The sequence below is a fragment of the Canis lupus genome, chromosome 29 (assembly GCF_011100685.1).
Source record: "Canis lupus familiaris isolate Mischka breed German Shepherd chromosome 29, alternate assembly UU_Cfam_GSD_1.0, whole genome shotgun sequence".
NCBI classification, from domain to species: Eukaryota; Metazoa; Chordata; class Mammalia; order Carnivora; family Canidae; genus Canis; species Canis lupus.
This window is the reverse complement of record NC_049250.1, coordinates 10,390,829-10,414,081: the sequence shown is the minus strand read 5'-3', so window position 1 is coordinate 10,414,081 and position 23,253 is coordinate 10,390,829. Positions and strand designations below refer to the sequence as shown.

The 23,253-nt window shown below is 34.9% G+C and overlaps 1 long non-coding RNA gene across 1 annotated transcript in view; it reads right to left on the bottom strand.

Annotated features, from left to right (window-relative positions):
• Positions 1-9,935: 9,935 nt before the first annotated feature.
• Positions 9,936-23,253, bottom strand: part of LOC102152621 — a 74,275-nt gene continuing 60,957 nt past the window's right edge. The window contains exons 6-7 of the long non-coding RNA XR_005380986.1: positions 15,773-15,858; positions 9,936-10,001 (exon numbers count right to left, since the gene is read on the bottom strand). This is a non-coding gene — a long non-coding RNA (uncharacterized LOC102152621). The remainder of the gene's footprint in view (positions 10,002-15,772; positions 15,859-23,253) is intronic.

The following is a 23,253-nucleotide window of genomic DNA, read 5'->3' as shown; positions in this document are numbered from 1 at the left end:
CATAAAAGATGATATTCAAATGGCCAACAGACATAATGTACTCAACTTTATTAGTAATCAAGGAAAGAAGATTAAACTCAAAGTCTAAACACGACTGAAACTGCATGTATATGCTGATAATGCACCTGTATATCAGCATGATCACCTCAGAAGAGTTCAGCCTTATTCAACAGACTTGAAAATTTACACTCCGTATGACATATCAGTTCTGCACTGAAGTAGAGAACCTAAGGGAATAAAGACCCACATGCGCCAGGAGACAAGTACAAGAATTTTCAAGGCGGCCTTGCTGTAATGAATACTACAAATAACCCAAATAGCCACCAACAGTAGAATTTCTTAGTAAATTGTGGTACATTCAACAAAGGAGCATTATGTGTCAATGCAAATGAATGAACTACAACTGCATTCAGCTGAATGGATACATCTCACAAGCATAATGCTGAATGAAGGAAACAAGAAACAAATGAATCCATACTATGGTTCCATTTCTACGTGGTTCTCAAACAGTCAGAAACTAAACCTTATTGTTTAGGAATGCTTAAGGAATTGTAAATTGTTGTAAATTGTTAAAGGCAAGAAAACACTAATGAGAAGAAAGACAGTGAGAGGGACTTCTATTTGGGAAAGGGAGTGGAGGACTCCTAGGGGGCAGCCAACATTCTCTGGGAATAAGTGTTGGTAACATGAGTAGTCGCCTCATAATTATTCATTAAACAAATTATATATTTTTTCTTTGCTTTTTTCTACTTTTTGTATATCTTATAATAAAATAATAAAAATACGAAAAAGAAATGGATTGCTCTGTACTTTTAAATTAGATTATTTTCCTATTTTTCTGCACATTTCATAATGAAAGAAAGATCTTTGAAGGAGGGAGTTGACTATACTCCTGTACTAAGCCTCTAAATAAAAATTTTCGGAGCAAATAATTAATTTCTTTCTTTATACCTTAAAATTTGTTGTTCTTCTTATACTCCCTTTCCCAATAGAATCCTGTCTGGTTCAACTTTCCCTTCTTGTTCTCATTTCTCTATTTACTCTCCTCCTTTGGGGAATTCTCAAAGTACCATTCTTTATTTCCTTTTTCTGATCATCTTTAAAATATAATCCACAATGTCCACCTGCATTTCTTCACATCTGGCGTCCCACTAAGCCTCTACCATTGGGTTTTTGCCTCTACCAATCAACTGAGTGCACAATTCTTCTGGAAGTCATGTTCAATAACTTCGTTCAGTATCCTAGGCCTTTGAGTTTTGTGCTGGAAAAGCTTGGTTTTATTGTATTTAAAAAACAAACAAACAAACAAACAAAAAACCTGGAAATGCAAACACAGGCTGATACCATCAGGAGAAAGGATAAGGGAACTGGTAGAAAAGATTTAGGGGCAGAGAATAAAATAACATGTGCATGAAATACAAATAAGTTTCAAAGTGAGATAAAATGTGAAAGGGAAAGAGATAACACATATGGAATTAGAGAGGGCTTCAGAAAAGTATGGGGGCGGGGAGAGAAGAAGGGGATTTGATATTGATGAGCGTGTGCGGAGGGCAGAATTCTGGACTTTGCCCCTTCACATATTTTACCTCACATAATTCTCACACTAATCTGTAGTATGGACACCATCATTCCCATTTTACATAAATGAAACTGAGGCTCAGAAAGGTTTAGTATCTTTCCAAGATTAATAATAGAAAAGCATGAAAATGCCTGGATAGTTCAGTCAGTTAAGTGCCTGACTCTTGGTTTCAGCTCAGGTCATGATCTTAGAGTCCTGTGATGGAGCCTCACGTCAGGCTCCGTGCTCAGTGCAGAGTCTGCCTAAGATTCTCTCTCCCTTCCCTCTGCCCCACAAGACAGCTAGTGCTCTCTTTCTCTCTCTCTAAAATAAATTTAAAAGTCTTTAAAAAAAAAATACACCTTCAACAGAACCTGTAGGCAGGGCAGTTGAATCTACAATAAAGGCAGCAGAATTTGATGATCAAAGTGGACAGGTTACTGGTTCTCAGTTTTAGAAGGAGCTTGTCACTCAGGAGCTGTTCACCCCCAAGGAAGGGAAACGATCTCTTTGCAGTCAGGGACGACTCTGCAAAAACTCCCCAGTGATAAAAAACCTTCTGAAGAGCTTACCCACGCACAGCAAAGACTTGTCATTGCAGTGAGGAGAAATCGGAGGTAAATGAGAATGGAAAGCAAAAGGAAATTCTTCATGAGAAAAACATCAGACAAATTCCGATTGAAGGGCATCCCACAAAACCTGACCAGTGTGCCTCAAAACTGTTAAGGTCATCAAAAATAAGGAAAGTGAGAAACTCTCACAGCCAGGAAAAGCCTAAAGAAAACTGATGGCTATATGGAGTGTGCAATCCTACATGAGTGCTGGACAAAAACAAAAACAAAAACATCAAGTACAAATTAAGGAAATCTGAATAAATGATCAAGTTTAGTCAATAATAATGTATCGATATTGGTTCCTTAACCACAGTCAAGGTGCCAGATTAATACAAATTAATAAAGAGGGAAACTGGGTGAAGGTATGTGGAAACTTTCCACTGTGTCTTAAATTTTTCTGTAAATCTAAACTTGCTTAAAAGTTAAGAGTTCTTGGGGCATCTGGGTGGCTCAGTGATTGAGTGTCTGCCTTTAGCTCAGGTCATGATCCCAGAGTCCTGGGATGGAGTCCCACACCAGGCACCCCATAAGGAACCTGCTTCTCCCTCTTCCTATGTCTCTGCCTCTTTCTGTCTGTCTCTCATGAATAACTAAAATCTTAAAAAAAAAAAAAAAAGTTAAAGTTCTTTTTCTTTAAAAACAAAAAGATTTTTTTGTACTGTATTTATATTAGGTAAGATGGAGAACATGGAGACCCTGCCATAAATCTAAAGTTAGATTGTGGTTAAGATTAGCATGTTTCAGGAATATTAAAAAATCTAATAAGAAACAAATACTAGAGATTATCACAGTAGCATGCTTTGGCTTACTAGGAGTCCTAAGATGAAGATTTGAAGGGTACTTTTATAAATCAAGATTCACTGAAAAGTAAAATTTGGATTTGAAGAGCAAGAGTTATTTACTATTTAGGGTTGTATTTGCACCACAATTCTATTCTATTTATAGGAAAATCAGAAGTATTAAAAACAGAGCCCTTTTCCACCCAGCCAATTGCTTTCTAAATTACATGAGTTATTATGTAAAATGGACTTAATCTTTTATCATCCATTTGAGATATTACCATTCATTTGAGACCACAGGAGTTATTACATATCTAAAGTGACATTTTTATCTTCAATAAATTCTAATTCAGTTCATATATTAACTGGAGAAACACAATTTTAGTGTGCTTAATCAAAATGCTTTATGGATTCCTCATTCCATACCAGTAATAGTAGTAGGATGCTTTAACAAAAATAATAATTAAAGTATTAATTTGAATAACCATAAGGAGGGTTTTCTCTTCAGTCCCTTTAAGGGAACCTGTCTAGTAGACCAAGCTTGTTTGGCAATTCATACTCCCCAAAGGTGTCATCATAATTCCATGATTCAATTATTTTCCTAATTTCCCATTTGCTTCGGATTTCTCTATAGGTACCGTTTGTCAATTTGACTTCAAATAACTCATAAATAACTTAGAGTCTTAAAACCCATAAACACACCTTTATTGTCACTCCTATAAAGCCATATGTTTTAGTAACCCAGCATTCATTTGATTTTAACACGACTGACAAACCTGTGATGATTAGAATTGCTGTTTTATTTTATAGCACAAATTGCTGAAAAGGGTACACCTTTCCATAATTATAAATAGTATTTGCACAATGGCACATTCTGAACTATATTTGATTTATTTAGATAAGCCTTTATATATCCTGTTGGTGTCTAAGATTTATTTTTATCTTAAGGTATATTTTTGGTTTAAATACAGAGTTTTCTAGTTTTTTAGACTTACATGCCCTTTTTATAATAATATTCCTTCATTCAAGATTTATAAACTTCCCAACATCATTGACTGTGAGCTTAAAGAACTTACATTACTGTGTATGTTTTTAAATGTAATTTTCTATTTCACTTTTCAATATCTTCACTTCTATGACTGCACAACAACTAAGAGGTTATTATATCTCAGAACTAAAATGTCCTTTGGTCAAATTTTTAAAGATTCCTTTCAAGTTAAACCTCTGTAGCTGTATGCTTATATTCTACACAGACACATAAACAACAGTGTTACCTAAATCTCTTCAAAAGTTTGTTTTACTATTTCTGTAACCTTTCCTTGAAAGTAATTTCTGCTCCATGAATGGAAATCACATATTTAACTCTTTTTCCAACTCCAGTAGAAATGATGACCAGCCACCTCTTGAACAATACAAATACTTTAAACAATCTTTGAGTCATCTCTCTCTCTTTTTTAAGATTTTATTTATTTATTTATTTATTTATTTATTTATTTATTTATTTATTTATTTTAAAGACAGTGGGAGGGGAGGGGAGAGGCAGAGAGAGAGAGAATCTCAAGCTGACTCCCATTGAGCATGAAGCCTGATGTCGGGCTTGATCCCACCACCCTGAGATCATGACCCAAGCCAAAATCGGGTCAGTTGCTTAACCAACTGAGTGCCTGGCACCACTTGAGCCATCTCCTAACCAGAAAAAAGTGATTACAAAATATTGAACTTGTAAAAAAAAGTCCTTATTTTTTCTTTCTTGCTTTTTCCGTCTTTTCCCATATATATCAAATAAGGTGAAATTTCATGTTAGCACACAAACACAGCACCAGGTTTTGTTTTTGCTTTTATCACAGAAATGGCATACATTCATTTTCAACTTTGAATCTCTTTTTGACTATTAATATCATTTAGGGATACAAATTAAACTTCAAAAAGAACAAGCCTTAAATAATTTAGTCATAGCTTAAGGCAATTTTTTCCAAAGTTTTCACAGAGGATTTCAGGTTATACAGCTGAAATATTTACCGTTAAAACACGTTTTGAATGTCCCTGTCCAGAGCCATAAGCTTGATTTTGACAAATACTAGTTCTTAAGTAAAGTAATTTCAGACTTCATGTCTAGCCACTTTCTTTCAATTTTTTAATACTCTGAGGATGTCTGGGCCCAATAATCTTTTAAACTTTAAATACAGGTTTTAGCTACTCTCCATTGCATTAATCACTCATTTGAAGTATTTTAACAAGTAAGGAAATAAATCAGCATGAAGTGGGATAAGCTAAAATCTTGCTACAGAGTTAATAGAAACCTGCACGCAATTTGGGGAAAATCTGCACAGACATAAATTTGTTGATCATAGGATAAATTGGAGCAGAGAAAAAAGCACATTGGTAAGAGAAAGGAAGGAATATGAAAGCAAAATGTACTTTTTATTTCTTGGTACATTTTATAAAACTAATTGGTCTAGGGACACCTGGGTGGCTCAGCGGTTGGGCATCTGCCTTTAGTTCAGGGCGTGATCCCAGGGTCCGAGGATCCGGTTCTCACTGGGCTCCCTGCCAGGAACCTGCATCTCCCTCTGCCTATGTCTCTGTCTCTTTCTGTATCTCTTGTGAATAAGTAAATAAAATCTTTTTTAAAACAACACCTAATTGGTCTAAAACGTGATATTTGAATTTAGAAACTCCTATACCCCATCTACCTCATGCAGAAAGGTTATTTATAAATAGTATATAGTATATTCACCTAGTTAGTTAGGTAACATTATATAGTTAAAATGTAAGCCACCTATTTATTATCAGTTTAATCACAAGCACTGTGATTAGTCTTCCACCATTGACACTTCATGGTTCCATGACTTTGAGAGAGGACTAAAAAGAAACAAATGGTTATCTTCAATCTTAAAGAGTACAGTTTTCAGGATTAGCATTCTTTCCTTCCTTACATAAATTCCATACTATCATAAATTTTATTCTCATTATATAAACTAAAAAGAGATGTACTCACATTTTTATATTAATTAGAAATCATAGTAGAATGTTAACTGAATTATCTCTAGACCTGCATCTAATTTAAAGTGATGGTTTATAAGCTAAATAAATTTTTCTGGGTCAATTACTTCTGTGCTCAGTAAAAATAATACTCTAGCCAATGATAAAAGTTGAAATTAAAGAATGAGAAAAAGCAAGAAATTCTCTGTATGATTAGTTGCCTACTTGGGGATTTCTGAAAGAACAAATTTATGGAGTTAATGTAATGAGCTAGTCTGAGATCTCTTCCAAGAACATCAGCTTGTCTAATTAGGTTTTTGGACAATTTGCCAACCATAAATAAGTTACAGGAAAAGTTTCTAGTTTCTATGAGTAATATATTTTCCTATCACTCCATTTCATACAATTTGGCCTTCTTTCAAATCCCTCATTTATTCTTGAATATTTGTAACTGATGATTACTCTTTTATTGATGATAGCCTGATCCTGTTACTTCCAAATAAATTGCCTGTTGACTGATAACCTTCTGAGGAGCTACCTCCTTTAAAATGGGCTTAGCATATATTTTCCTTTCTGGCTTTCTAGCAGCCAGTAAAATCTAATAATGTGGGTCATTTTAATGACTCAAACTTTAATAAACACTTAGAACCTGTGTTCACTTTAATGGCTAACAATTAATAAAAAATGTGGCACAAAATTGGTGAATATTATGTAATGTACCTTATTTAACTCAGCTTATAGCATTCTTACAGTTTAATTATGCCCTGTATAGTTGCAATATGCTTCCCAAATGGCCTAGAAGCAGTAAACATATGGTGAACTACAAATCCAAATTTGTCACTTTATTTTGATATTAAGGATATCGAATATAAGTTATGATGGGAATGAGCTATTATATATATTCACACTGAGTAACAATGGTTGAGTTTGGGTTTTTCTGACCCTACTTTTGTTGTAGAGGGTCATTTTAGTTTGCATACATTTGAAAATAAAAAAGCTTTTCAGTTTATATTAATCATAATTGATAGGTGGCACACAACTGAATATTACTTAGAAGACCATTGGTCCTTTCTTCTTAGAAAAGAAACAAAACATTTGTGAGGTAATCCTTTTTCCTTTTGACCAAGCAGGCCAATGGTGACTCAATATAAGTTAGGATCAGTTTTGAGTAATCTCTCTATTCTAAGTAAATAACCTATGGTTTTTCCCCCCTTTTATTTGTTCCCAATTTTATGAAGATATAATTGGCATATTTTAAATATTGTATCAGTTTAAAGTGAACAATATTACAATTCAATATATGTATATAATGCAAAATGATTACCACAGTAAATTTAATTAATATCCATCACCTTGCATGATTCCAATTTTTTTGTGATGAGACTTTTAAGATCTACTCTTTTTTAGTAATGTTCAAATATACATTACAGTATTATTAACTATAATCATCACGCTATACATTATATCGCCAGAACTTATTAACCCTACAACTGTAAGTCTATACCTTTTGATTCTTTTTACTCCCTCTACCTTCCCCCCCTCACCTCTCTGGCAACCACCAATTTGTTCTTTGTTTCTATGAGTTCAGTTTTTTTAGATTCCATGTATAAGAGAGATCATACAGTATCTTTTTCTGTCTGATTTATCTCACTTAGCATCATGTCCTCAAGGTCCATGCATATGGTCACTAACAGTAGAATCTCCCTTATCGTGGCTGAGTAAAATTCCATTGTCTATATGTTTTACATTTTCTTTATCCATCAGTTCATCAATGAATACTTAGGTCGTCTCCATGTCTTGGCTACTGTGAAAAATGCTACAATGAACATGGAAATACAGATACCTCTTCAGAATAGTGGTTTCATTTCCTTCCGATATATCCAAGAGTGGAACTGCTAGATCATATGGTAGTTTTATTTTTAATTTTTCAAGGCACCTCTATACCGTTTTACATCCTCCTAACAGTGCACAAAGGTTCCCTTTTCTCCACATCTCTTTGTGAGGTAATTTTAATTTTAACTTCACGAGGTGGTACAAGTGTGGTGGCATAAAACTGTTATAAGTAGCAGTTAAACCACACCACAGGCCTTCTTTACCTGCCATACCACACAGCGCACGTGGGTGAAAGAAAGGAAAGAATAGCCTTCTCATACTATTTGTACTAATGAGGAAGGCAAGGAAGACTGATCCAAGGCAGGATCCAGGAGGTCCAGCTTAGCTCCAGCCAACTCTAAAGAAAACAAGCAAATTTTAATTCACATTGTAATTGATTGTATTTAGGAATAAACTTAATGTTCAGGCCATGAGGCTTTAATGGGTGAGTAGCAGTCTAAAGACAGATTGCAACAGTTATAGCTTGACTATTGGTCATCATCATACGAGCAAAGAACACTTCTAGTGGAGAAGCAATAACAATGTCTTATTTTGTACTGTTGGGTTTTAGGTAATGTGGAAGCCAGTGCTAAGACAGAAAGTCAGCCTCTCTTTCACCTATTCATCTGTCTTCTTTGAATTAGGCTTCTTATGATGAAATGGGTAGACACTGTGATTGTTTATGGGAAAGAAACCAACAAAAAAGGTTGATTTTCTGGAACCTCAAATCATTGTCCCCTTAAAGCCCCTTTCCTATATGGCTCTGTTGTCCCCAGTGTTATTCAGTGATACAAACCTTAGTTATTCATCAATTTCTGGAGTTACCCATCCCAGGCTCCCCCTCACTCTCTTGCTACGTTAATAGTTAATAGTTCCCCTGAAATCCTATCACTTTGCTGGAGGATTGATGTAAGTCTCCAGCAATTAACATAATTACAAGCCTGATTATCTTCTAATTGCATTATGAGTATTTGGTTATTCACTACACAAATTAGAGAAAATTAAAGAGGAACAAGATCCTGTGGTGTGGGCGTCAAGCTTTCTAAAACAGTTATGAGCATTTAAATGCAAAGTAATAACTCAAAGATGAAGGCCATTTTACATTTCTCTTGGCTAATAATTGACACATTTCATTTTGGAGAAAGGTCCTTTCTTTTTCTTGTTTTTTTTTTTTTTACTTGTTTTGTTTTTTTATTTATTTGTTTGCTTGTTTGCTTTTTGTCTTGATTAAGGTACACAAAACTCTCCATGACTTAAAAATTCTCTCCAAAATCCCCAAAGCATAAAATAAACTGCAACAATTCCATGTGGTCTGTGTTGGTTCATGTAATAAGATCAGAGTAAATGAATAAATGACAGTTAAAAGTATTCTAAGTAGGACTTGGAAGCTGTACCTAAAAACAGTACTAATTTCGTAAAAATCATCATCACCTCCATCCTGGGAACATTCTTGTAATAAAGAAAATAAAGCATTAAACTCTGAGGTGTGTGGTCCTCATTGATTATGCTGCAATATCAGACTTGGAAAATTGAATTTGTCATGAGACAGAGGCAGGAGCATTTAAGATTAGGTACTCTATGGTGGAAGAAACAGAGTCACCCTTCTCTTACTATTCCTGTGTGTCAGTTTCACTCACTTTCATTCTTGCTGCCCTGCCTCTGCTTGACCCTCCAGGGAATAACACCCCTTCTAGTACAATAACCATACCTGATAACACAGAGCAAAACAAAGGAACCAAATAGGACCCTGTTCGAGTAATTAAACAAGGAGGCCACTAGACTGGAGTGGCTCTAATGCTTCGGTGGACACCAGAAGCAAACAGAAACCGAAGCCAGGATCAGTTCCTTGAAATGCTTCAAAGATGAGAAAGGAAACCTGAAAACAACCAATCACAGTAGCCAACTTGTCTTTCCCAAATAAGGCAGCTTAAGTTTTAGCCAATCAAATCATTTCCTTGCTTTGCCCCTGCCTTTCCTCAACACCTGTTGGTTCCATAAAAACTTTTCCCCAACTCCTTTTGGCTAAAAGCATCAAACCATTTTCCTTTTGGTGCTGCCTTTAGATTCCCGTCAATGTTTGTCAAAATTTTAATGTACCTCAGTTTATATTTTAATAACACAAACACATACTTTTCTTGATTCCTCATTGTATGTTTGGGACCAGCTGATGTTTTCAAAGAGAAATTTTATTAAGTCCTAGGAGAGAACAAAGTGAGAATAATTAGAGGGGGAAAAAAACAACATAAAAATAGCCAAGGCTCTAAAATATAGGCACCCCAACTCCATAGGAATTCCCCAAGTACTATTCCTGATTCCTTGACAAGTGGCTACTTGCAGACACCTACAAGGTATGTGTTGCATTATTTCCTCCACCACAAACACAATATTTTTAATGTCTCATTATTTTTCAAATTAGGAATCACACTCAGGTTTCCTAACCCATCTTGGGCTCTAGTAGTGAGAAGAATATACTATTTCTATGGCCATTTGGCAGGACTAGATGAACAATGGTCTTCATCAGCACATTCAGGAAAACCCTGCTTACTAATCTCCCTGCTTCTGATATGATGTGATGTGGCCCTATCTGGTCAGGAATAGGAACACCAAAAGATTTGTCTGTAAGTAGCTTTTACTTAAGAATCTCTCTTTCTAACCATCCTGAAAGGGTAGCTGTGTGCAAGAAAGGACTTATGCTTATAGTGGGTTCCTTGCTGACAGCTGAAATCTTCTTGGCAATTCGCAGTTCATCTTGCCTGAAAGTGAGAAACCATACACTGGTGATTCTACATGTGCTTTTGCTAAAACTGTAGCCCACACAAAATTTTCTCCTGGTTAAATAAGACATCTTAGCTGCTACACAAATTATTCCTCATTGGTAACATACTAACATCCTGTACTCTGAACTCCCATGGCATTTTGATCTTCCCTTCACTTGACTTTGGTTAATTCGCTTAATCAAGACCTATTTAGTGAACATCTACTGTATGTTTGACCAAACCAGATGTAGGCTTGCCTCCCTGAAGCACAGTGGCAAGTAAGAGACACTTGCAGAGCTGTGTGAAAATAGCAGAATTATACAAGGTGCTACAGGAGCTCAAAGGAATGAGCAATACTGGAAAGATTTTAATTTTAATTATAAAAAGCAAGACAGGCAAAGTTGAGTGGGGACTGGGGAAAGATCAATACAGGAAATACAAGTGTGCCAAGTAAGAAATGTAAGGGAACGTCATGTGCAAAGAACAAAGAAAAGTAACTATGGCATGTTTAGTGAAATGACTTGCTATGGTGTCTGGAACATTACATGTGAAGGAGGGAGTATTTTTACAGCTTATATATTTGGTTAATCAAAGTTGCCATCGCTCATTTAATGTCTGTCCTGGACTACAATATCTTTAAGTATACTCATGATACATATCCTAGTCATCATTCAAGCCTCTGCACACAGCACCATCTAGGTTCACTTAGTAAATACTGGCATAATGCAACTGAACTGAGGTGAGCTTGGAGCCTGATCAGGAAGCAGGACCTGATGTGAATCACAGGCCATGTGAAGGGGTTTGAACATTATCTTGAGCACAAGGAAAGATTATCTAAAGGATTTCAACAAGAGGAAAACATAACCCCACTTCAATTTTGGAAATGCAGATTATTTATTTATTTATTTATTTATTCATTTAATAATTAACAGTGATTGAGTTTCAGGTGACATGATTCTGTCTGGAAACACAATGGTAAACAAAACCAGATATAGCCTCAGCTTTCATACAGTTTAGCATCTATGTGTTGAGAGTATGTGTTAGATGCTATAATGAAAGAGACAGTGTCCACTCAGATCATGTTGTAGGAGAGTCTGAACTAGGTTGCTGGATCAAGAGAATTTTTCCTGAGGAAATGATACTTGAGGTGTGGTCTGTAATACAAGAAGGAATCCTGGGCAGTGTGCGGGGGAGGAGACGAGTGTGTGGAAGAATATTCCAGACTGAGGGCATGTGGCGGAAAGGAAAGTGGAACCTCTGAAGAAGAGAAAGAAGGCTGACAGAATGGGAGCACAAGTGGCAAGGGAGAACAGATGAGAACATAGGAGAAGAGGAAATTAGGGCTAGATCACTTATGGCATTGGAGCCACCGTAAGGACTGTATTCTCTTGGGAAATGTAATTCAGAATGTTTGAAAATATCACATACTGTAGTGTGGAAAACAAGGTTTGGCTGAAGGAGCAGGAGTGGCTATTGAGAGGCTAATTAGAGACCATTAGAGTTTTCAGGAAATTCGGGGCTTATATTCTGGATCAGAAGAGTAACAATGGTAATATGGAAATGTTAATGGATAATAGATATTTAACAGGTGGCATCTGTAAGATAAGTAGAGGGTTAGACAATGAGAAGTTATTAAGGAAATAAAAAATGACAAAGATGATTCCAGGGTTTCTGACTTAAAGCCTAAAAAAGAGAAGCTTGTGATTCAGAATCTTACATGTGGATCTTGGGAAGTTTTGAGACATTCAAATAGAAATATTTAACAGCTTAATCTGGGTCATAGAAAAGAAATCCAGAGAATCAGAATAATAAGCACGATTGACCTGCAGACCCTGAACTAAAGAGAAGGCAGGCCTGTCATTCCCTTGGGAGACAGATTTAAGGGACAAAAGAATTAAGGAATTCTGTGGAGGAAGATATACCTACAAAAGGAAAAGAGGAGAGGGTTCAGATGGAAGGACAGATGGATTGGAGTAAAGGAGACTTTGAGGATGGGTTAGGGGAAGACTCAGGTAGGCCTCAGTTCAACAAGCCAACTGAGACACAAGGGTGACTTGAATGAAGATAATGTCCACAGGAATAGAAGAAAATGGAATGGCTGCCAGAGAGCCTTAGTATGTGGTTTGAGTAACTAGGTAAATTCATAGAGATAGGAAACAGTGATAGGCATTGTGGGGTTTTGGGGGGGAAGGGGAAGCAAAAATATGAATTCAGTTTAGAATTTGGCTAAAAGAATGGTGCTCAAAAACTCGGCAAGAAAAGTGTCAGTGAGTGGATCAGAATATTAGCCTGATTGAAGAGGGCCAACATTTAAACTTATGTTACAGTTATTTAAACAGTTCCTACTAGATTTAAGTTCAACAGAGAAGGAAGCAGGGGAAGATGGTAGGATGGACAGAAGAAGAAAGATAACATGAGCCAGTAATTCACACCCAAGGAGAAAAAATTAATAATTATTAAAATAAAATCTAACTAATAACACAGAGATGCAAGTTAAAACAATGACATACCTACTCCTGGCAGAAAATTAAAACAAAAGCAAGGCCACTGCAGCTTGTTCACTTACAGTTTATATTTCCAGCTTTGCTTTTAACACAACAATACGGAGGAAAGATTTTTCACAGCAACAATATTTATGATACAAATTTTATTTTATTATTTTTAAAAAGATTTTATTTATTTATTCATGAGAGACACAGAGAGAGAGAGAGAGACAGAGAGAGAGAGAGAGAGAGACAGAGAGAGAGAGGCAGAGACACAGGCAGAGGGAGAAGCAGGCCCCATGCAGGGAGCCTGACACCGGACTTGATCCCAGGTCTCCAGAATCACACCCTGGGCTGAAGATGGCGCTAAACCGCTGAGCCACCTGGGCTGCCCTATGATACAAATTTTAAAATGTGAATCAAATGCCTCCTAAATGTCCAGAAATACCAAAAATGCACACCTTCTATAATATGATGCAATCATGTGAAGTAATAATTATAAAATTACTCACAAGTTTAAATCTAGTTATCATCTAAGGTGAAGCAAAACAAAAAAATGACTTTTATTCTATGGTTGTGGGGACAGTCATGCCCACAATTGAGTCTTTGTTGTACTTTGGGCATTCTGAGTGGACCTGACTTTCCTGGCTATGAGAAAGGGGCAAGAAGACCCATCTCACAAACAGACTTCTACAGTTTCTCCCATACCAGTCGCCAATATTTGCTGTTCCAAGTTTCCTCCCAGACAACCATGCTGACAGAACCGGAGAGAGAGCATGGATTTGCAACACTGTGCTTCAGAATTTACAGTGACTCCCATCAAAATCATGGAAGAAAGAACTGCTGTCCTCAGAAGCTTTCTCAAAACCTCATCTCCAAACCCATTTTTCATGAGCTCATCCTTGGACTGCAGCACCAACTCTTCTCAAACATCTCCCCTGACTTTCTCCAAGGCAGAGCTAACTAGACACAAGTTACTCATTCCTATTTGCTTCTTTTGTAAAGTAGAGGCTTGTGGCAGGGAGCATTAAGAAAAAAAAAAAAAATATATATATATATACACACACACACAGACATACAAGATGCATATGTCTATATACATATATATGTATGTTTGTGTGTATATATATGTGTGTGTGTGTATATATATATATGTACATACACACCCATGTGTAAATGTAAATATAGTAGTTAACAAGGACTTGCTGGGCACTACACCTTTTCTTGAATTTACTAGTAACATATTCTACTTCTAATACCAAACTTTGATAACTTTTTATACTCCTATAAATAAAGAATATTTCAGAATACCACCTCTGGCCCAGTCATGATTACTCTTCAGCTATGAGTAGTCTAAAAGGTAAAATTTTTTAAATTAAAGTTGTTTTACTAGGATTAGCCAAAAGACATTATTTTTCATTTTAAAGCTCTATGTTGTTTTAATTTTTTTTGTGCAATAATAAAATTTTTTAATTAACATACAACTTTAAAATCAACATAAGTACTTATTAATTAATAAAAGTTTCTCAAATGGGAATTTAAAAATCTTCCCCAGTGACTTCTCAGGGCTGGGAGGAAAAAATAAAAACATATATATGTGTAAATGCTTGGTGAATGGCAAGGCACTTCACAAATGAAGCAGATCGTCATTTTAAAAATCTGTACATTTTTAGAACATCTGGTGTGGTAACTTGGACAAACTAGATTCTAAATTATTACTTATGAAATAAACTAATTATTTAATAAGTAGCTGGATTTATGCAGCCAAAGGGTCTCACGGTTTCATACGACACTTTATGCATTTATTATAAAATGAAACTTATAATTTCTGGGAAAATAAAAGTAAAAAATTTTTCCATTGTAGCTGAAATGATTAAGCCATGATACCAAAGGTGGAAAGCAAAAGAGACCTCATTTATTAATTTTCCAGGGGAAGTGGTTTTATTTTATAATGCTTAGTGGAAGATTTTCCACGAGGTTACCATAGAGCCAAACCTTTTTTTTAAATAGACTTTATTTTTTAGAGCAGTTTTAAGCTCACAATGAAATTGAGAAGAGACAAAGATTTCCCATATACGTCCAGCCACCTCACAATCTCCCCGACCAGCAACATCCTGTGCCAGAGTAGCATATTTGTGACGATTGATGAACCTGCATTGACACATCATTAGCACCCAAAGTCCACAGTTTCTGGTAGGGGTCACTCTTGGTGCTACTCATGGGTTTGGACAAATGTATAATGTATCCATCATTGTATTATCACAGAGTAGTTTCATTACCCTAAAACTTCTCTGTGCACTACCTATTCATCCTTCCCTCCTCCCAAACCAGGGCAACCACTGCCATTTAGCCAAACCTTTATAATAGTTAACACCACTTCTACAAGAAGCCTTTTTATGCTGCCTCTGTTAGTTGCATAAACTTCCTTGGAGCTACCTCTCTCCCACCACCACCGTTCCCTACCTTCTTTTCTTTTCTTTTTTCTTTTCTTTTCTTTTTTCTTTTTTTTTCTTTTTTTTTCTTTTTTTTACATTATCTGCTGTAGGACATTTTCTGGAATAAAAACCTATATGCCTTAATGAAGGAAAATTCTTTAAAATTTTAAATGTAAATAACAGTAATGCAATTATTCATTGGAAAAATATGAACTGGACTCCACTGTGAAGTAAGCTGTGGTGATAGAGGAATGATCAAAACAGGTACAACTCCATGTCCTTGTATTACTTACATCTATCAATAATATATGATACACCAAAGTTCTCAGTGTGGAAGGGGCTGGTACATATTTGCAGCTCCTGGTCCTCCTCCTTTTACCTAGCAATTGAGAAAACAACAAGACAGGATAGTAAATATAAGATTCTTAGTCCAAAGACTACCTACAATCATCTATGCATGGCTTCCTGGAGTATGAACATTTTCTCTGTTGCTGCCCTGATGAAGGAATGTCACAGTTAGAACTGGGTTAGGGCTACTGTGATTTTGTCTTCCTTAGATTATTTATCTATAGGTTCCAAGCAGAAATTTCTAAGGTGGGTGTCTGTAGAAACAGAGAGAGCCAAGTTTTCTTTTTATTGCAGTCTCTATGCCAGTTGTAAGAAAAAGAACAGTTATCACATATGGGGGTATAGGCTAAATGCCTCATATGTATGTATATCCTATCTTACCACATCCTTATAAAATAAGTATTATTGGCCACATATTACCTCCCTCCCCCCTCATGGCATATTTATTTAGCATCAACATTGGCAAAAATGTGACAATACTGAGATGATCAAAAAATTATGAGATGCTATTCTTTTCAAATCTAACCATGATCAAGATATCAAGTAGTAGTTACCATAAACATAAATTAGAAGTGAATTTACTAGTCTTTCTCTCACTTCTTCATTCTGTTGTTTCATCGGAGAAGTATCGAATGTCCTACTCTATACCAAGCCCAATGCTAATTTTAGGAAATGTCATGGTTAATAAGACATAATCCCTGCCTTCCAAGAGTGCTGTTTAGTGCTGAAAGACAACAAGTAAATAGGCAATTAAAATAATGTTTACTAATCGCTAAGCTATGGGTATTTACAGGGTAGCCAGAGAACCGAGATGCATACTAAACAGATATTTTCTGTATACTCCCATCCAACCTCCACACAAATTGTTAAATTCCCTTATGTCCCTCTGAATATGATGTTGGAAGCTATTATGAAAATCTCTAGTAGCTATTTTTAATTTTTTTACTGTGGCTGGCTGGACCTAAAGTAAACAGAGGTTCTCAAAGCTACAGATTCAGTACCTTCAACTCAACATGAGAGAAGATGTCTAGAAGAACATGTGGGGAAAATAAAAATTAGGCTGGAGAACGAAGTAGAACACAAGACTTCTTTTAATTAACATGCAAAGGTACTTTGTGGTCACACTGATCATTTCCAAAAAAATGCCTGCCAAATACTCAAAGCTGAAAAAATAGTTTCTAAGTCGTTATATCAACTAAAAATTGGTGTTTCATGCAGAAAGTGGTTAGTTCTGCCTGCAACAAAAACAATCACAAAGATGTTCTTCTTTGGAGGCAACCATAATATGTCTGTAGGCAGTGCGAAGGTTTTATTTATATTTACTATTACATCACTTAAAATACAAAAAAGGTATGTACTCAGGGATTGAGATTTCATAAAAATTAATATTTTTTACTGCTTCATGATGGACATTCTTTTTTTCCTTGAATATGTCTATTTTAGTATTTAGAAATTTTAAGTTAATAAGTGGTAAAATTGAATTTGTTTTGGTATACAGTCCTATGAGCACAGATTCATAAAACCAGTACCACAATTAGGATACAAAATAGCTCTCTTACCCTGCAACACCTCTTAGGGATACCCATTTGTAATCACAACCTGCCCCCACTCCCAATCTTTGGCAACCACTGGTTTCTGAGATTATTGTGTAATCTTTTTGATAAATCAAATACATTAGCATGTGATACTTTGAAACCAGCTTCTTTCACCCGATATCTAGTACCTTCAAGATTCATCCAAGTTATTGTCTGTTACAATAGCTTGTTCCTTTTAACTGCTAAGTAGTTTTCCTTTTTATGAATGAAACATATTTTGTTCAACCATTTACCCATGGAAGAATATTTAAATTTTTTCCAGTTTGGGGGAAGTCTGAATATAGCAGCTATAAATATTCATGTAAAGACTTTTGTGTGAACATAAGTTTTCATTTCTTTGGGGTAAATACATAGGAATGAGATTGCTGGGTCATATGGTAAGTCTATGTTTCACTTTATAAGAAACTGCCAAACTGTTTTCCAGAGTGGCTGTCCCATTTTTGCATTCTTACTAGCAATATATGAAAGTCCTAACCACGCTGCATCCTAACCAAACTTGATACTGTCAGTATTTTTATTTTAACCATTCTAATTGATGTGTAGTAGTATCTCATCCTGGTTTTAACTTGCATTTCTCTACTGGCAAATAATTTTTGAACATCTATCATGTCTTTACTTAACCTTCTCTTATCCTCTGATGAAGTGTTGAAGTCTTTTGCCCATTTTTAAATTGATTTGTTTGATTTTCTACTGTTGAAATTTGAGAGATTTTTACACATTCCAGATACAAGTGTTTTATCAAATTTATGATTTTCAAGTATTTTCTCCAGTCAATATCTTGTTTTTTTCATTCTTTTAACAGTATCTTTTATGAAGTAAAAGATTTTAATTTTGACAAAGTACAATTATCATGTTTTCTTTCGTGGGTGGTGCTCTTGGTGCCATGTTCAAGAACACTTTGTCTAGCCTCAATACTGAAGATTTTCTCCAATATCTTCATAGAAGAGTTTTATGGTTGTATTTTTTATGTTTACATCTATAATCCATTTTGAGGAATTTTTGTGTAAGTTATAAAGTTTAGGTAAAGGTTCATTTTTTGCATACAATTATCTAATTATTCTAGTACCATTGTTGAAAAGACTATATTTCTAGATATGTAAGGATAGTCTTTCTCTTGCAAGTGCATGATGATAAAAATTATAATAACTTCCAGTACAGTTTGATGTCACTGCCTTGATTCATGCTACAGTTCTAGCAGCTTTAACCATTCTGCTTCTGCATCAACCATTACTGTAGTACCATCAGTGCAAATTTTAACAGAGCTTAAAAGGCAAATGATGACTTAAGCATCTCAGGAATCTACAGGCTTCACTTTGAAAAATGCTACATCAGATCATTTTATCCTATCATCCTCCTACTCATTTCTATTCCCTCACATTCTGCACTTTTTGCTAACTCCTTTCTATTCTTTAGCTCTTGAACCCATAAAACACAGTAAATATTTTTCCTATGTGTTCCTATAACACTCTGTGCAATGTAGAAGATATTTTAAAAATATGAGATGCTACTATTTCCAGATCTAACAATGATCAAGATATCAACAGTAGAAACCACAAACATAAATTAGAAATAAATTTACTCATTGCATCAAGTGCCCTCCTTCAACAAGCACTGGGTGTTATATGCAACTGTTGAATCACTAAATTCTACCCCTGAAACTAATAATACAGCCTGTTACCTAAATTGAATGTAAGTAAATTTTTTATAAAGTAAATTTACTAGTTCCTCTCTGACTTACTTCTTCATTCCAATATTTTTTCTTTTTAGCATAGAAGCATTTGATACTATGTGCCCAGACCAATTCTCAGTTTAAGACATGTCATAATTAGTTGGACCTCATCAAACAAACAAATAGATCTTACTCCATGAAAGGTCTTATAAAGAGGATTTTTTTTAAAAAAGTTTAAGACTGGGAGAAAACATTTGCAAATCACATATCTAACAAAGGACAAAAATTTAGAATAGATAAAGAATTTCTAAGATTCAACAGTTTTTTTTTTAAAGGAATATAAATCAAAATGAGCCAAAGGTGTGAACAGACATTTCACCAAAGAAGATATACAACTGGCAAATAAGCACATGAAAAATATTTTAGGGCAGCCCTGGTGGCTCAGCGGTTTAGCACCGCCTTCAGCCCAGGGTGTGATCCTGGAGAACCAGGATCAAGTCCTGCATCGGGCTCCCTGCATGGACCCTGTTTTTCCCTCTGCCTGTGTCTCTGCCTCTCTCTCTTTCTCTCTCTCTCTCTCTCTTTCTCTGTCTCTCATGAATAAATAAATAAATAAAATCTTTAAAAAAAGAAAAATATTTTAAATTTATTAGCCTTAGGAAAATGCAAAATAAAACTATAATGAGCTATCACTACACATTTATAGGAATAGCCATAGTATAATGTAGTGACAACACAAAATGTAACTGAGCTTGCAAAGCAACTGAATCATTCATACATTTCTGGTGAGAATATATAAAATAGTACAAATGATTCTGGAAAAATTTTGACAGTTTATTTTGATTCTAAACATACAACTGCCCTGTAGCCCAACAAATTGAGTCTTGGTTATTCATTCCAGAAAAATGAAAAGTTATGTTCACACAAAAACTTATTCACAGACTTTCATATAAAATTCATTTAAATAGCCCCAAGCTGGAAATAACCCAAGTGTCTTTCCTTGACTGGATGGTTAAACAAACTAATACATCCATATCATGGAATATTACTCTGTAATGAAAAGAAATGAACTATTGATGTATACAAGAACTTGGATGAATATCCAGAGGATTGTGCTCAGTAAAAAAAAAAGCTAACCCCAAAAAGTTACACACTGTATGATTCACTGATACAATATTTTTGAAATAATAAAATTGAATGGATGGAAAGCACATTAATGGTTTCCAAGAGCTAGGAAGAAAGGAAGGAAAGAGCATTTATAAAATGGCAATAGAGGAACACTTATGGAGGTGAACTGTTCATATCTTTATTATGGTGGTGGATCCATGAAAAAAATATATATATATAATCAAACTGCATTGAATCAAGCACATACACATACATACAAAACAAGTGAAATATGAATAAGTTAGGTGGATTTCAGCATTATCAACTATCTGTTTGTACTATACTCTAGTTTTGTAAAATGTTACTATTGAGGAACATTGAAAAAATGGTATATGAAATGTCTCTTTATTATTCTCTGCCACTGTATATGAACCTACAACTATCTTAAATTGAAAAGGTTAATTAAAACATATTAAAGTTTCAAGGTACAAAATTACCACATACAACTACTTGTGTCTCTATGCATTAACAATTAACACCTTGAACATGAAATTAAGAAAACAATGACATTTGCAACAGTATCTAAAGGAATAAAATACTCAGGAGTGAACTTAACAAAGATATGAAAGATCTGTACTTTGAAAATTAGAAAACACTGTTGAAACAAAGTAAAGAAAACAGATAAGTGGAAAGACATCCCATGTTCATGGATTGGCAGACAATATTATGATGTCAATACTACCCAAAGTGATCTGGAGATGTAATGTAATTCCTATCAAATTCCCATTACTGTTTTAGTAGAAATAGAATAATATACCCTAAAATTCATAAGGAATCTAAAGGTATAACCAAATAGTCAAAACAATCTTGAAGAAAATGATAGACTTGAAAGACTCAGTTCCTGATTTCAAAACTTACTACAAAGTTATATTAATCAAAACAATGTGATACTAGCATAAAGACAGACATATAGACCAATGAAATAGAATAGAAAGCCCAGAAATAAACCCTTACAAATGGTGCTGGGAAAACTGGATATCCACATGTGAAAGAGTGAAGTGTATACTTACCTTAACCATGCACAAAAAAAACCCCAAAATTGATCAACAACATGCACAAGCTAAAACTATTAAAATCTTAGAAGAAAACATAGGATGAAAGCTTCATTATATTGGATTTGGATATTGGATTGACTTTCTTGGCTATAATACCAAAAGCACAGGCAATAAAAGAAAAAAAAGTTGATAAATTGGACCTCATCAAAATTTAAAAAAAAAAAAATTGTGTGTCCAAGGACATTATCAGCAGAGTGAAAAAGCAACACATAGAATGGAAGAAAATAACTGCAAATTATATATGTGATGAGGGATTAATATCCAGAATAGATAAAAAACTCCTACAGTTCACCAAAATAGCAAAACAAATAATCCAATTTAGAAATGGGCAAAGAACTTGAGCAGATATCTCTCCAAAGAAGATACACAGATGGCTAATAAGTACATGAAAAGATGTTCAACATCACTCATTTTTAGAGAACAGCAAATCAAAACTACAATCAGATGTTACTTCACACTGGCTAGGAGGCTACTACAAAAACAAACAAACAAACAATAAATAAATAAAAATGAAAGTCAAGAAGGATAGGGAGAAATCAGAATACTTGTACATTGCTGGTGGGAATATGAAACAAAGCAGGTACTGTGAAAAACAGTATGATGATTTGTCAAAAAATTAAACATAAGGATTGAAGAAGATATAAACAAATGGAAATATATCCCATGTTCATGGATCAGAAGAATTAACATTGTTAAAAACTAATCAAAACCATCTATAGAGTCAATGTGATTGTTATTAAAACTTTGATGGTATTTTTCACAGATTCAAAAAATCCTAAAATTTGTATAGAACCACAAAAGACCCTAGCCAAAACCAATCCTTTTTTAGGTTTTACATTTTATTGTGTTTCATATCATCTCAACAATAATTGAAAACTTTTCTTGAACATTAGACCCAGCTATTTTGATAAATGGTATCTATGGAGGATTTTAGATCAAAGCATGAAAGTGAGTCAGAAGGTAAAACAAGGCAGACTGGCAGAAGCTTAGCTTCAGAGAAAAAGAAACCTGTAAGCTAAGACAGAAACTAGAGCTCAATTAAGCATTTAAAACCATGATTTTATAGTACCAATTACAGTAAAATGTGTAGCCTGCAGCAAAAACAAAATTTATTCATACTACATTGACATCAATAATTGATCATTTGTTTATGTATACAATGGAATATTACTCAGCCATTAGAAATGACAAATACCCACCATTTGCTTCAACGTGGATGGAACTGGAGGGTATTATGCTGAGTGAAATAAGTCAATTGGAGAAGGACAAACATTATATGTTCTCATTCATTTGGGGAATATAAATAATGGTGAAGGGGAATAGAAGGGAAGGGAGAAGAAATGGGTAGGAAATATCAGAAAGGGAGACAGAACATGAAGACTCCTAACTCTGGGAAAAAAACTAGGGGTGGTGGAAGGGGAGGAGAGTGGGGGATGGGGGTGAATGGGTGAAGGGCACTGAGGGGGGCACTTGACGGGATGAGCACTGGGTGTTATTCTGTATGTTGGCAAATTGAACACCAATAAAAAATAAATTTATTATTAAAAAAATAATAATTGATCATTTTAACTCTTCTGAATGAACACACCCAGAAACATCATCCTTCCTGTTTTCAAACTATACTACAAAGTTGTAGTAATCAAAACAATATGGTCTCGCATAACATTAAACATATAGACCAATGGAACAAGATAAAGAGCCAAGGGGGGAAAAAGCACATATGTGGTCAACAAATATTTGACAAGACAGCCAATAATACTCAATGAAGAAAAGATAGCCTCCTCAATAATGGTGTTGGAAAAACTGAAGAATCATATACAGAAGAATGAAACTGGACTCATATCTTATACCACTCACAAAAATTAACCGGAAATGAATTAAAGACATAAATGTAAGACCTGAAACTATAAAATTCCTGAAAGTAAACATAGGGAAAAATG